Genomic DNA, 13,484 nt, shown 5'->3' with positions numbered 1-13,484 from the left:
TGTCACAAAAGAGAAAAATTAAATAAATAAAATCAACCATGCACCACTGTCCTCCTTGCACATCTCTGAAGAGGCTTCTGCCTTCTTTGGCGGTCCCTCCATTCACATCCAGCATCATAAGATGTCAGGCACACATCTCAGCCTGCTGTATTCCCAGCAGAGGAGGCAGAGCCAGGACACCAGCCCACTCTTCCTAACTAATCTGTTTCCTCTGATGTTAATTAGACCAGTTCTTCTCAACAGCGGGGTGCTGTTTCCCCCAGGGGACACTGGCAATTTCTGGAGGCATTTTTGGTTGGCACGAACGGGGCAGAGGTGCTGCTGGCATCTGGCAGGTAGGGACAGGGATGCTGCTAACATCCTGCAGCACCGGGGACAGCCCCCCACACCAGAAAACCATCCCATCCAAAATGCCAACCCATAAATCAGAAGGAAGGTGAGCCTGGGGAGAAAACTAGAGAGGATTTTGCTCCAGAAAAAAATGACCCACAATAAAGCTGGCTCAGCTCCTTTCAAAATTAAATACCTTCCTTCTTTGTCACACACTGGAAAACGAGCGAGTTTCTATTTCAGGCTGTGGGGTGGGTTAGTGTTGGCTTGGCCGGCTGTCTGGCAGAGGCTCCGATTCATCAATGACAGCTAAGTGTGGTTTGCTGTGTGTCAGGAGAAGGTCCAGGATGGGCTGGGGCAGGGAGTGTGGGGGGCAGACCACCCTCATCTCTGGGGCTGCTGGAGCTTCCGGAGGCTGGAGCACACCCAGCCTGCTCCTCCTTGTGGAAAGTGATTAAATGTGAAGCTTAAAGCTGTAAGGACTTACTGGCATCACGGGTTTTTACTTCTGAACTTGTTCTCCCCTCTTTTTACCTGCCCTCTGAAGCTCCCAAATTCAGGGCCAGGCACAGTGGCTCATGCCTATAATCCCAGCACTTTGGGAGGCCAAGGCAGGTGGATTGCTTGAGGCCAGGAGTTGGAGACCAGCCTGTGCAATATAGCAAGACCCCATCTTTATAAAATAAATTAATTAAGCTCTCAAATCAAAAGCAGAGGTGTGTGTAGAAATACCCTTAAATAGATATGACAGTGATGTCATTGTACAACATAGCTGTCAGGGTGGAAGTGTGTCTCCCAAAATTGATATGTTGAAGACTTAACCCATGGTAGCTCAGAATGTGACTCTGTTTGGACATGGGGTCTTCAAAGGGGTAATTAAGGTAAAGTAACACTATTTGGGTGAGGCCCTAATCCAGTCTGACTAGTGTCCTCATAAGAAGAGGAGACAGAAACATACACAGAGGGATGACCCTGTGAGGACACAGGGCGAGGACGGCATCTATGAGTCGAGGAGAGAGACCTCAGGAGAAATCTACCAGTCAGGAGAAACCAACCCTGCCACACTTTGGTCTTGGACTCCAGTCTCTAGAACTGGGAGACAATACATTTCTGCTGTTTAAGACACCCAGTCTGTGGTTCTTTGTTATGGCAGCCTTGGCAAACTAATCCCACATCCTTAGAGCTACAAGGGGTTCAGATATTCTCCTGTGCAACCTGCCCCCCAGGGTCACCATCTCTTTTATGGACACACTCTGAGAAGCCATCAGTCACTGTTGGGGATGGAGACCTCACTACGTCTCAAAGAAATTGTTTAGCATGGTATATTAGCTTTCTCTTGCTGCTGTAACAAATTATTTTAATCTTGGGTGTTTAAGGAAATAGCAATTTATCCTCTCATGGTTCTGGAAGCCAGAAGTCCAAAACCAGTTTCCCTGGGCCAGCTCCCTCCAAGGGCTGTGGGGGAGAATCTGTTTCCTTGCCTTTCCCAGCATCTGGAGCTACATTCCTTGCATTTCTTGGCTGCTGGTCCCTTCCTTCCACCATCTTCAAAGCCTGTAGTGTAGTATCTTGCTTCCTTGATCAAATGGCCCTCTTCTGTCTATGTAAAATCTCCTTCTGCCCACCTCTTCTAAGAACACTAGAGAGTGCCTTTAGGGCCCTCCTGGATGATCCAGGACAAACTCCCATCCCAGATCCTTAATTTAATCACATTTGCAAAGTCTCTGCCCTATAAAGTGATGTATTCATGGGTTCCAGAGATTAGAATGTGGACATCTTTGCAGGGAGGGGTGATTCTTCAGCCTCACTCACATTGGCCTCCTCTCCAGGGCTGAAAGTCACCTCTCCAGAGCTTCCAACCCATCACTCCTTGTCATGAACTCTGCAGCAGATAACCCACGTCTAACTCTTCCTGCTTGAGATCTTCCTCCAGCCTTCTGAGAACAGCTCAGGTGCACCTTCAAGAGTGCCCATTTTCAGACTGGCTGCCCCATGATTTCCCTCCTTCCTCATGGGCTTTGGCCTTCCAAGGCCTCTGCAGCCTGTTTCCTCTCCAACAGACTTGAGTTGGTCAATATCTCTTGAGAAATGTGGCAACAAGAATGGCTGAGATGCTGCAAGGTGACTCCACAGCCCAGAGAACAGCAGGTGCCTGCCCTTTAGTGCCATAGGCTATGGGCCACGGGCTGCAGAGCTTGCTTCAGCTTCAGTATCTGCATTTCACCTGCAAGGCACTGAGGCCCCATCACTGAAAAACCACAAGAGCATAAATCTTCCACCTTGCCTACCACAGAGTTCCAGTTCCTAGGACACTGGCCTACTCCTAACTGGGGCTCAAAAAATACCTGTTCATGAAACAAATGTAGTATTAATTCTACCTGCCAAGTCCATGAGTAGAAATTTATCTTTAATCTTCCAGGATTTCAACTTTGCCATGAATATAACATTTTTTTGTCTCATATAAACAATGTTTCCAGAAAAACAAAAAAAGGCTTTTCAATAAACAGAGAGAGCCCAGCCAGAGAAGCTTCGACACTTTAAGATTCTAAGTCACTAGTTCATGGTTAATTCAAGTAAGTACTTTGCAGATTGGGAGGGTGAAAAAAGTGACAAAGACCCCTCTTCCTCTCACTTCAGTCAGGGGGTAGGGGAGAGAGAGAGAAAGAGAGAGAGGGGAACATTTATCGGACAATGCAAAGTCCAAAAGGAAATAAAAAAATTTCCCACGTCAAAAATGGCAGAGTCCAAAGAATATCATCAGCTGTTATAGAAGAACGAGTTTGATTTAATTGTAGCAGCTACACTTGTATACATTTGAGGTGGAGAAAAAACTGGACCTCCCGACACAGTCATGTTTTCACGTGAACAGGAAAGATTCTACTGCAGCAGGCCATGGGCCATCCCAGATGGCTGTCTGCAGCCAGCACCTGCTGTGTGTACTTAGCTCTTCACTGGCGGCCTCACCTTCCCTGCACCCACATCCTTAATGGGGGTGATGCTGTTTCCAAAGGGCAGAAGATTGGTTCTTATGGAGTCAATAAATCTTAGACATCATAATGGTTTGTGGCCCTTTAAATTTTCATCCTCTACAGCACATTCTTACTCTTTTGTATTGAATTTCCTTTGTTGTGAGGAAATTAAATTAAGTTTAAATTGATTAGTTTTTCTTTATGGGGGGTGATAAGGATGGAAAGGTTGTACAACACGGCCCCAACCCACCCTGGCACCAGCAGCCCTGTCCACCGAGGAGAGTCTGAAGCTCACTCACACTTGGGCCTAAGTGTTTGACTGGGATGTCTGATGGATGGAACCTTTCCCACCAGTTGCCAGCCATGCTGCACAGAGGTGTGAGCATGTAGGGAGGAACCAATGCAGTGGGCCAGGGGTACCATCTTCATTGCTCCTCGAAGATGGTGGCTCTTTTCTCTGTTGCTGTGACATATGGCTTCTGCTAGTCACAGGCCTGTGGCCACATAGCTCCCACGTCTGGCTTCCTCTTGCAGCATGCTGCTTTGCCCTTGCCAATTCTTGGTTAGTCTTTTCCTCATGCTTCCCAAGAGGGTGACAGGGTGGGTTGATCAGTCATTATCTAGTTTCCAATATCCTTTGTGTTAGTTTCCTTGGAGCTGCTGTAATAAATTACCATAGACTTAGTGGCTTTAAAAACACAAAATTTGGGGGCCATAAAGGAGGAAAAAACGTCTACTCTCACCCTCCTAGATTCCCCAGCTATAGCCCTGTAAATGAGACTAATTGCTAATAGTTTGAATGTCTCTCTTCCAAAACTCATGTTGAAACTTAATTGCCAGTGTGATGTAATGTAATGTATCAGGAGGTGGGGCCTTGAAGAGGTGATTAATAGATTAACAACATCATTGTGGGATTGGGTTAGTTATTGCAGAAGTGGGATCCTGATGAAAAGAATGAGTTCAGCCTAATTTTCTCTGCCTGTCTCACATGCTCACTTCTGCCTTCTGCTATGGGTCCACCTTGGCCAGATGCAAGTGCCAAGCACTTGGACTTCCCAGCCTCCAGAACTGTAAGCTAAATCAATCTCTCTTTTTTGAAATAAATTATCTTGTCTGTGGCATTCTGTTATAGCAGCAGAAGATGGACTAAGGCACTGATGAAGGACAGATTAGCAAGAGAAAAGCAGACAGAAGTTTACTAATGTGTGCATCTTAACTATGCATGAGGAGCACTCAGGGATGAGTAACTCAGAGGGGTGGATAGAACTTGGGTTTACATAGAATTTTAACAAAAGAACAATCAATTTTGTAGAGAAGTGACAAGACAAGAGAAAAGGACTTTGAGTTTCAAGGGGGAGGATGCATTGTGGGAAGACAAATATATGGAAAAACTAATGGTAGATAAGGGCTAGTTAATAAGGTTTGTTGATTCCCCTGGTGCCATCACAGGCTGATAAGGGTCTAGAGCTGTTTCTGATGACTAACATTTGCCCTTCCTGGTAGAGAAAGGAGGGGGATACCTTTACAAATTTATGTTCCACTTTTAGACAAACAGGGGGAAGGCAGAGAGCTTTTCTTATATCTACTTCTTCTCAATTGCCTTCAGCTTAAAATAATCCTGTTACCAACATGGCTTATATTGGGGAGGCATATTATTCTGCTGTGCTTCAGGGCCTGCTTAGATAATCCAGTATAATTTCCCATCACAAGATATCTTATTTAATCACATCAGCTGTGTAGAGTAACATATTCAAAGAGATTTGGACACAGGCTTTTTTGGGGGAAGAGAGGGGCATTGTTCAGGCTACCTCATGCCTTAAGACAGAGTTCTTCTGCCAGGACACTTTGCTGACTGACAGCCTGCCTGGAGAGCAGGCCTTATCAGTGGTGGATAGAGCAGTTAAATCACAGAATGCAACTCAACTTGGCAACCTGTGGATCGGGGGGCACCCCAAGAAACTGGGTTGTTGTAGATGCTCTGCTGGGCCATGCCTGCAAGGCCTGCCCTGATATTTTCCTAAGACTATTTGTATTTTTGAAGATAGCTTTGGATTAAACAGTTAAAAGTCAAATGGCAAGGAGTGGGGGGTATTGGGGATAAAGCCTTTGCCTTGAGACAGCAGTCACCCACTCTGTTAAAGGAAACAGATAAGCAATGTTCAAGCAGCCAGAAACTCAGAAAACTCCAGATGGAGTAATATCCCCCAGACTGACTCCATTCCTCCTTCTGAAGTTGTGCAAGATATTGCTTGGGGGAAGTGAGGTCACCCGCTTCACCATCACTTTAGCCAAAGTGCAGCAGTGTGCAATATACAAAGTGTTTGTGGAGGTTTGGATTCGTTCATTTTCTTTCTCCAAGAGCAGATTTTTCCCCCTAAGAGCATGCTCTTAAAGGAATGGCCCCCAGCTAGTCACAAGGAACTCGAATACTAACAAACACATCATTAAACATATATGACTTCCTTTCAGTACATTCCGTCCAGATGCAGGAGAGAGTTACCACATTTATTTTCAGACCACCCTCATTATTGCTTCCACCCATCTCTCATTAAATTGCCTTCAAGCAAAAAAAAAAAAAAAAGGCATTAAGATCTAACTTCTGCTTCTCCTTTTTCTTTATTCCATTCTGTGAAGTTAAATAGGCAATAGTTGGTTCAAACAACCTATGATATTTCCTCATTTTCTCTATTTTGCAGGTCCTGAGAAGCTGCCATTACCTCTCAAGGGTTTGAGAGTCCAGCCAGTTTCTCCAGAGTGAAGTCCCCATCCTCGGAGGAACAAATGCTTTCAGAGGAACAAATGCTTTCAGAGGAACAAACGCTTTCTGAAAAACTTGCCATTGGGCAGATCCTGCCGCCCACCTGCCTGCCGCTGCAGAGCAGAGCCTGCTCAAAGAGCCGCCATCATTCCTGGCACTGTTACATAAATGCTGAGTGTGGTGGCTTGAATTGTGTCCCCTGAAAAGATATGTTACCGTCCCAATCCCTGGTACCTGGGAATGTGACTTGATTTGGAAAGAGGGTCTTTGTAAATATAAGAAGATGGGGTCACACTGGAATAGGGTGTGCCTTAAATCCAAAGGCTGTGTCCTCCTAAGAGGGAAATGTGGACACAGGCACAGAGGTAAGATGATGTAAAGACACACAGGGAGGAGGCCATGGGATGGGAGGCATTTGCTGCAAGCCCCGGAACCCCAAGGATCCTTGGCAACCACCAGAAACCAGGAAGAGGCAAGAAGGGTTCTTCCTCCGAGCCCCCAAGAAGGAACTAACTGATAACAGACTTCTGGCCTCCAGGACTGTGAGATAATACATTTCTGTTTTCTTTTTGGTTTGTTTTTTTTTCTTTTCGAGACAGGGTCTCACTCTGTCACCCAAGCTGAAATGCAGTGGTGTGATCACAGCTCACTGCAGCCTGGACCTGCTAGGCTCAAGCAATCCTCCCACCTCAGTCTCCTGAGAAACTGGGATTACAGGCATGCACCACCACCATGCCCAACTAACTTTTGCATTTTCTGTTGAGATGGGGTTTCTCTATGTTGGCCAGGCTGGTCTCAAACTCCTGAGCTCAAGCGATCCACCTGCCTTGGCCTCCCAAAGTGCTGGGATTACAGGCGTGAGCCACTGTGCTCAGCCCCATCTCTGTTGTTTGAAGCCACCGAGTTTGTGGCTCTTTGTTACAGCAGCTCCGGGAAACTCACACACTGAGTTCCACCCTAAAATGCCCCTTTAGGTCACTTTAACTCAAAGTCACTGCTTATCTCTATTTTTATTTATTTTTTTATTTATTTTTATTATTATTATTATTTTTCTGAGATGGAGTCTCACTCTGTCACCCAGGCCGGAGTGCAGAGGCATGATCTCAGCTCACTGCAACCTCTGCCTCCCAGGTTCAAGCAATTCTCCTGCCTCAGCCTCTCAAGTAGCTGGAATTACAGGCACATGCCACCATGCCCAGCTAAGTTTTTGTATTTTTTTTAGAAGACATGGGTTTCACCATGTTGGCCAGGCTGGTCTCAAACTCCTGACCTCAAGTGATCCACCCACCTCACCCTCCCAAAGTGCTGGGATTTGAGCCACCGTGCCCGGCTTTATCTCTATTCTTAATACATCTCTTCTGCTGCTTCTGTCTGCTTCTGAGGTTTCAACCTAAGCCCGATTTGGGCTGCAAATCCAGGTAAGAACCACTAAGGCCCTCTGGGAATTTGACTAGTTCCAAAAGGGGTCCAGGGAAATGAGCTGTGTCCTCCCCAAACTTCCCTCCCTCCAAGTTCTCTTAAAGCAGGATGGCCCACGTTGAAGGATGCAAAATAAAAGCAAAATAATGCCACACCTATTGCCTACAAGGGGCAGGGCCCAGGGAGGAAGGAAAGAAGATGCTGTTAGGTCTCTAGTCCTGACTCTCTGCTGTGAGTGTCCCATAGAATGTCTCATTCTCACCACCCTAAGGTCAGGGCCAAGGTCCCTATCCTATAGGTTCAGGGAGTCTGGGCTGGGATCCAAGCCAAGTATCCTTGTTCCGAAGATCACATGAAGGTTCACCCCAAGCCCTGGTGTTACAGCAGCCTTCTTCTACATCCACGGTCTGTGCAGAGCCACTCAGTTTAAGTTCAGTTCAACATAATTACAGTTTAAGTTCAGTTCAACATAATTACAACGGCAGTTCTCAAACTTTCGGGGGCATCAGAATCACCTGAAGGGCTTGGTGCAACACCCATTGCTCCTCGCCCCGCAGTTTCTGATTCCGTGGGTCTGGGTAGGGCCTGGGATTCTGCATTGCTAACACGTTTCCAGGCAATGGTGAAAGGTCAGTCCAGGCTCCACAGTTTGAGACCCATCACTTCGTGTAAACATGGGATGGTATTAGATATGAGCCAACTCCTGGTGTCTATGCCCTCAAATGATGGATGGAAAAGACCAGGAGATGGAGGGGCCCTCCTTCCTCAGCCCCCCTCCACCCACACACACACGGCTTTCATGACCTCCCCTTTGCTAGCTGCCTCTGCCAGGCGGTGGCCGGAGTGCTGCTGTCACCCACACCCTCCATCCTTCCTGTGCCCAGAGTCCATTTCTCCACTTCCCTCTGTTCACGGTTAATTCATGTGGAGGAAACATCCCTGAGCTTGTGTTCACATGAGCAGACACACCCACAGGGGCCGCCATTTCTTTTCCCACCTTTCCCTGTTTACCTTGTCCTTCCCTTTTGGATTTGTTTTGCTACACGTTGTGTTATGAGCTGGACTGTGTTCCCCTCAAAACTCATCTCTTGGCCTAGCACGGTGGCTCACGCTTATAATCCCAGCACTTTGGGAAGCCGAGGTGGGTGAATCACCTGAGGTTAGAAATTCAAGACCAGCCTGGCCGACATAGTGAAACCCCATCTCTACTAAAAATACAAAAATTAGTCGAGTGGTAGTGGCACATGCCTGTAATCCCAGCTACTCAGGAGGCTAAGGCAGGAGAATCACTTGAACCCAGGCGGCAGAGATTGTGGTGAACCGAGATCGCGCCACTGCACTCCAGTCTGGGTGACAGAGTGAGACTCTGTCTCAAAAAAACAAAAACAAAAACTCCTGTTTTGAAGCTCTATCCCCCAGTAGCTCAGACTGTGACTGTATTTGGAGATGGGGCCTTTAAAGATGTGATTAAGGTTAAATGTGACTGTTCCAGGGCCAGAAGTCTCTTATATGGCTAGAGGCTTTTCAGAAATGATGGGCTTAAGGATTTTTTTTTTTTTTTTTTGAGACAGAGTCTTGCACTCTCACCCAGGCCAGAGTGCAGTAGCGTGATCTCAGCTCACTGCAGCCTCTGCCTCCGGGGTTCAAGCGATTCTCCCGTCTCAGCCTCCTGAGTAGCTGGGATTACAGATGCCCACCATCATGCCCAGCTAACTTTTATATTTTTAGTAGAGATGGGGTTTCACCATGTTGGCCAGGCTGGTCTTGAACTCCTGACCTCAGGTGAACCACCCCTCGGCTTCCCAAAGTGCTGGGATTATAGGCGTGAGCCACCTCACCAGGCTCGGTTTAAGGATTTCTCAGATGAAGAGATTGTCCTGGTATGTCCTAAATGCAATGCCAAGAGGCCTTAAAGAAGAACACAGACGAAGATATGCTACGGCAGCAGAAGGGCTGTTACCAAGGAGCAAGATGCTACATGGTTGCTTTAAAGACTGAGGGAGGGGCCATGGGCCAGGGAATGCTGGCAGCCACCAGGGGCCAGAAAAGACAAGAACAGATTCTCCCCTAGACCCTCCAGAGCGGCACAGCCCTGCCAATGCCTTGACTTTAACCCAGCAACACTAACTTCGGATTTCCGCCCTCCAGCCCCATAACAGAATGAAGTTGTGTTGTTTGAAGGCATCGGATTTGTGGTCATTTGCTATGACAGCCACAGCAAACTCCTACAGACAGAAGAGAAAACGCTTAAACCCAGGCCGTCTGTCTTCAGAACCGGTACTTATTAATAAAGATTTTACCGTTTAAAACATTCTTAATGAGGCAAAGCTTCATTAAGTGAAATTCACAATATGATTTGACAAATTTAAGCCCTGTGTAGCGCCACCTGAATCAAGATACAGAACAGATCATTTCCCCAAGAAAATTCCCCACTGCCCCTTTCTAGTGGATCCAGTCCCTGTCCCAAGACAGCCACTGTCCTGATTCCCATCACCACCCATCAGTCCTACCTGCTCTTGAATATCACATAAATAAAATAGTACATTGCTCCTTTTCTCCTCTTCTCCTACCCATGGTTTGAATATTCCACAGATTGCTATCATTTGCCTGTGGGCTAACTCTTGGGTTCCAGTTTTTGGCTACGACGCATCAACCTGCTGCAAACACTCTTGGGCAGGTCTTTCGGTGCACATAAGTTTTCATTTCTCTTGGGCAAACCCTTCCTCGGAGTGGAATTTCTGGGTCATGGGAGTGGTGTGTGTTTCATTTTACATGAAACTGCCATGCTGGTCTTCCTAAGTGCCTACCATTTGACGGTGCCCCCACAGCGAGGGGTCTCCCCTAGCTTCATGTCCTCCATAGCACTCACTGTCGGGCCCCTGCACTCTTGACCACTGTACACAATGAGGTCTAAGCTTTCACGGAGTTTGCTGCAAGGTTGAAATGAGGCAACCTCCAAAAAGCAAAGCTCCAGGCACGCACCTGCTTCATGCGCCGGAATATTCCTTTCTATTCCTTTTACTAAATAAATGGAGTTCATTCCTCTGAAAAATAAGCAGCTTTGGACCATAGAGCCACCCAATGACATTTTTGTAAATCATATTTCTTTTGAAACCTTGCTGAAATATTTGAGCCATTACTTACATTCTCTTACTACCCAATTAAAATGCATGGTCTCCAGGTCCCGTCCTCCAAACTCTGCTTGGCACACACGGACCTTTGTTTACATGCATCTCAACAGCTGTGTTTGGCGACAGTGCTTCTTTCCACGGAACCAAAGGTGCGACGCAGACCGCTCCTGAAAGACTGTTTGGAAAAAAACAGCTCCAAACACTGTCTCTCTCTCTCTCTCCTCCCTCTGTCTCTCTTTGTCTCTGTCTCTGTCTCTCTCTCTCCAATGTCAGGTTCACAGAAATAGATTACCACCCTCTTCCTATTGGAAGCACATCTAAGTATGTGGACATTCACAGGCATCTGCATACTCTCAGCCCAGTGAGGTCACCAGCACCATGTGTCCCGAGCCTTAGCACCAATTCACACCCACTTACAGCTCCCTCTTCCTCTAGAGGCACCACTTGGGCTGAACCTGTGTTTGGCCTTTTTTATTTGAACACTGTAGTTTTATCCTGGGTAGGTATTCCTAAAAACACACTCTTTAGTATTAGTTTTTTCATATTTTTATAAAAGGTTACCATGGTGCATGCCATTTTCTGGGATTCATGTTTTCAACTCTACATTAGGGCTCGCAGTGTCCGAGACCCCTCTAGTCCTTGGACCACAGAGGAAACGGAGCCTCAGAGAAGGGCAAGCTCCTCCCCACAGCACAGCTATAACCCATCACATAGCAACCAACATATTAGCATGGAACAATCATTTCTTAGAAGCTGTGGGAGGAACTTCCACCCCCCACATCATTTCTCTGTCTTGTCTCAACCTCAGGTATCAAGGTTGTTTTGTTCTATATTTCACAGATGAGGAAGCAGGGACTCAAGGCAGGTGAATTTAACTCTGGTCATACGGCTGGCAGAGCAGGCCCTGAACTTGGGCTTGTCTGACCTGCTGCAGGAGCCCACGTCAGCCTGACTCTCCCACCTGGACACGAGTTCCCAAGGCACGTGTGGCATCAGAGGTCCTGCCAGTCAGAGCGTCGGATCTGTGCTTCCCCCATCAAGCTGGTGTCGCGGGAGGAAGGAAAGGGCAAACCCCTCTTCCTGGGAGCAGAGGTCAGGTCAGCCTGAGGCAGCAGGAATTTTAGCAAACCCAGATTTTCTCATGTCTGGACAGCACCTTGTAGCACCCACTCTGATGGTGCCAAGGCTCAGGCCGAAGCCAGTCCCATGAGTGTGGCCAGGGCTCTGTGCCCATGGCAATCTCAGGCACGAAATATGCATAGCTGTGTGTGGTCAATGTGGCCTGTCCTGGGATGTCAGGGCTCTGCACACGTGCACACACACACAGTCAGGCACACACACTCACTTAACATGATGTATCTCTTTGAATCCTCACAACAACCTTTGCTATGAATTGGTGATTCCAAACCACCCCATTGTACAGATGAGTGCACTGAGGCTCCGTGGGCTAAAGTCTCCTATCTGAACAATCAGCTCATGATGGCAGAGCTGACATTCCTCTCCCGTGAAGAAACCACAGGCTTCTCACACCAACCCCAAGACAGGAACATCAAGGACACACCTCAAGCCTACACAGGTCCCAAGACTCTCTTCCAATCGCCATGCATTTCTGTCTATTTGTCAGGGAGTTGGTCTTTACTGTCTTCATCAAAGGTAAGGAGGTAAGGGTAAGAGGTCACTGTTGCATGTAAATACATTTGGAAGAGCCTCCCATCCACCTTATTGCAAAATAGAGACTGTGGGAGGGAACGGGCCTCTGCAGTCTCCCTGTTGCCTTTGCTCATGTGAGCAGAGGCTCCCCTCTCTCCAGGTAGACACAGGTGTTCATCAGGGCTCAGGGATACTTCAAGGAGCACAGGCAGGCTCTTGTATCCTCTTCTGGGTGCTTGGTGCAGGGCACAGCCTGTGCAACTGTGCATAGCAGCCCTGCGATGAAAGAGGAGACCAGCCTTGGGTGCTGTGGGCTGGAAGCAGCTTTTGCTCTGTCTGGTTTTGCCAAATCTGGTGCCAGGCTCAGAGCAGGGAGAGACACAGTCAGCCTACTTCCAGCAGTGGCAGCACATTTGTCCAAAGAGAAACATGCCTTTTCCTAGTACAACCAGCAGCACCAGAAGCACCTCTCCTAATCTGTCTGTCAACCGTCTCTGTTCTCTCTCTCTCTCCCTCCTCCCTTCTTCCCCCTCCATCTATCTCTGTGACTTTGTCTCTCTCCATCCCTCTCCCCTCCTCTTTCTGTCTCTGTCTCTGTGTCTTTGTCTCTCTCTCTCTATCATTCTCTCTGTGTCAGTGTCTCCCTCTGGGTCTCTGGGTCTCTGTCCCTCCCCAGTAGGTTCTATTTAGATTTGTTGTGACAAATCGATGTCACATTCACATAGATGGCATTTTAAAACCACGGAGGTCTTCAGAGCCAGAGCTTCATTCACACTGCAGGCCAGGGACACTGTTGCCATGGTAACATGACTCTCCACTTCCTGCCTCACCCGGGCTCCTGCATTCAGCATCACCTTCATCTCTCTCAGCAACACCACAGATGATTAAATAAAGCACTTTAATTAACTCGGCTTTGGTGTGGGGGTCTTCATCATTGCTGCTGGGAACAAGCGTTTGTAAACCCTTGGGGCTACATGTGCCCCTCTCCGAGGCAGTTTGTGAGCCCACACTGGCCATTTCTCACAATTTGGGCCATAGGAAATTTATATCCAAGTAGCACTTGATGAGATTCTAAGGTAACAGCCACAAGCCACCTCCTTCGCAAGGCGTGAGCTTCCTTCATCGCAGAGACACATTAACTTCATGTAAATTATAATGTCTTTGAGATGAAAGTGTCTTAGTCTGTTCAGGCTGCTATCACAAAATACCATCAAGTAGGTGACTTAT

General features: G+C 47.4%; 1 long non-coding RNA gene across 1 annotated transcript in view; it reads right to left on the bottom strand.

Moving 5' to 3' along the window:
- The window catches only part of LOC129482993 (uncharacterized), a 61,517-nt gene extending 48,574 nt beyond the window's left edge, over positions 1 to 12,943 (bottom strand). The window contains exon 1 of the long non-coding RNA XR_008657871.2: positions 12,326 to 12,943. This is a non-coding gene — a long non-coding RNA (uncharacterized lncRNA). The remainder of the gene's footprint in view (positions 1 to 12,325) is intronic.
- Between the last annotated feature and the right edge of the window lie 541 nt (positions 12,944 to 13,484).

This window comes from Symphalangus syndactylus, chromosome 5, assembly GCF_028878055.3.
Source record: "Symphalangus syndactylus isolate Jambi chromosome 5, NHGRI_mSymSyn1-v2.1_pri, whole genome shotgun sequence".
Classification (NCBI taxonomy): Eukaryota; Metazoa; Chordata; class Mammalia; order Primates; family Hylobatidae; genus Symphalangus; species Symphalangus syndactylus.
The sequence above is the reverse complement of the archived record's forward strand: the minus strand, read 5'-3'. Positions and strand labels throughout refer to the sequence as shown.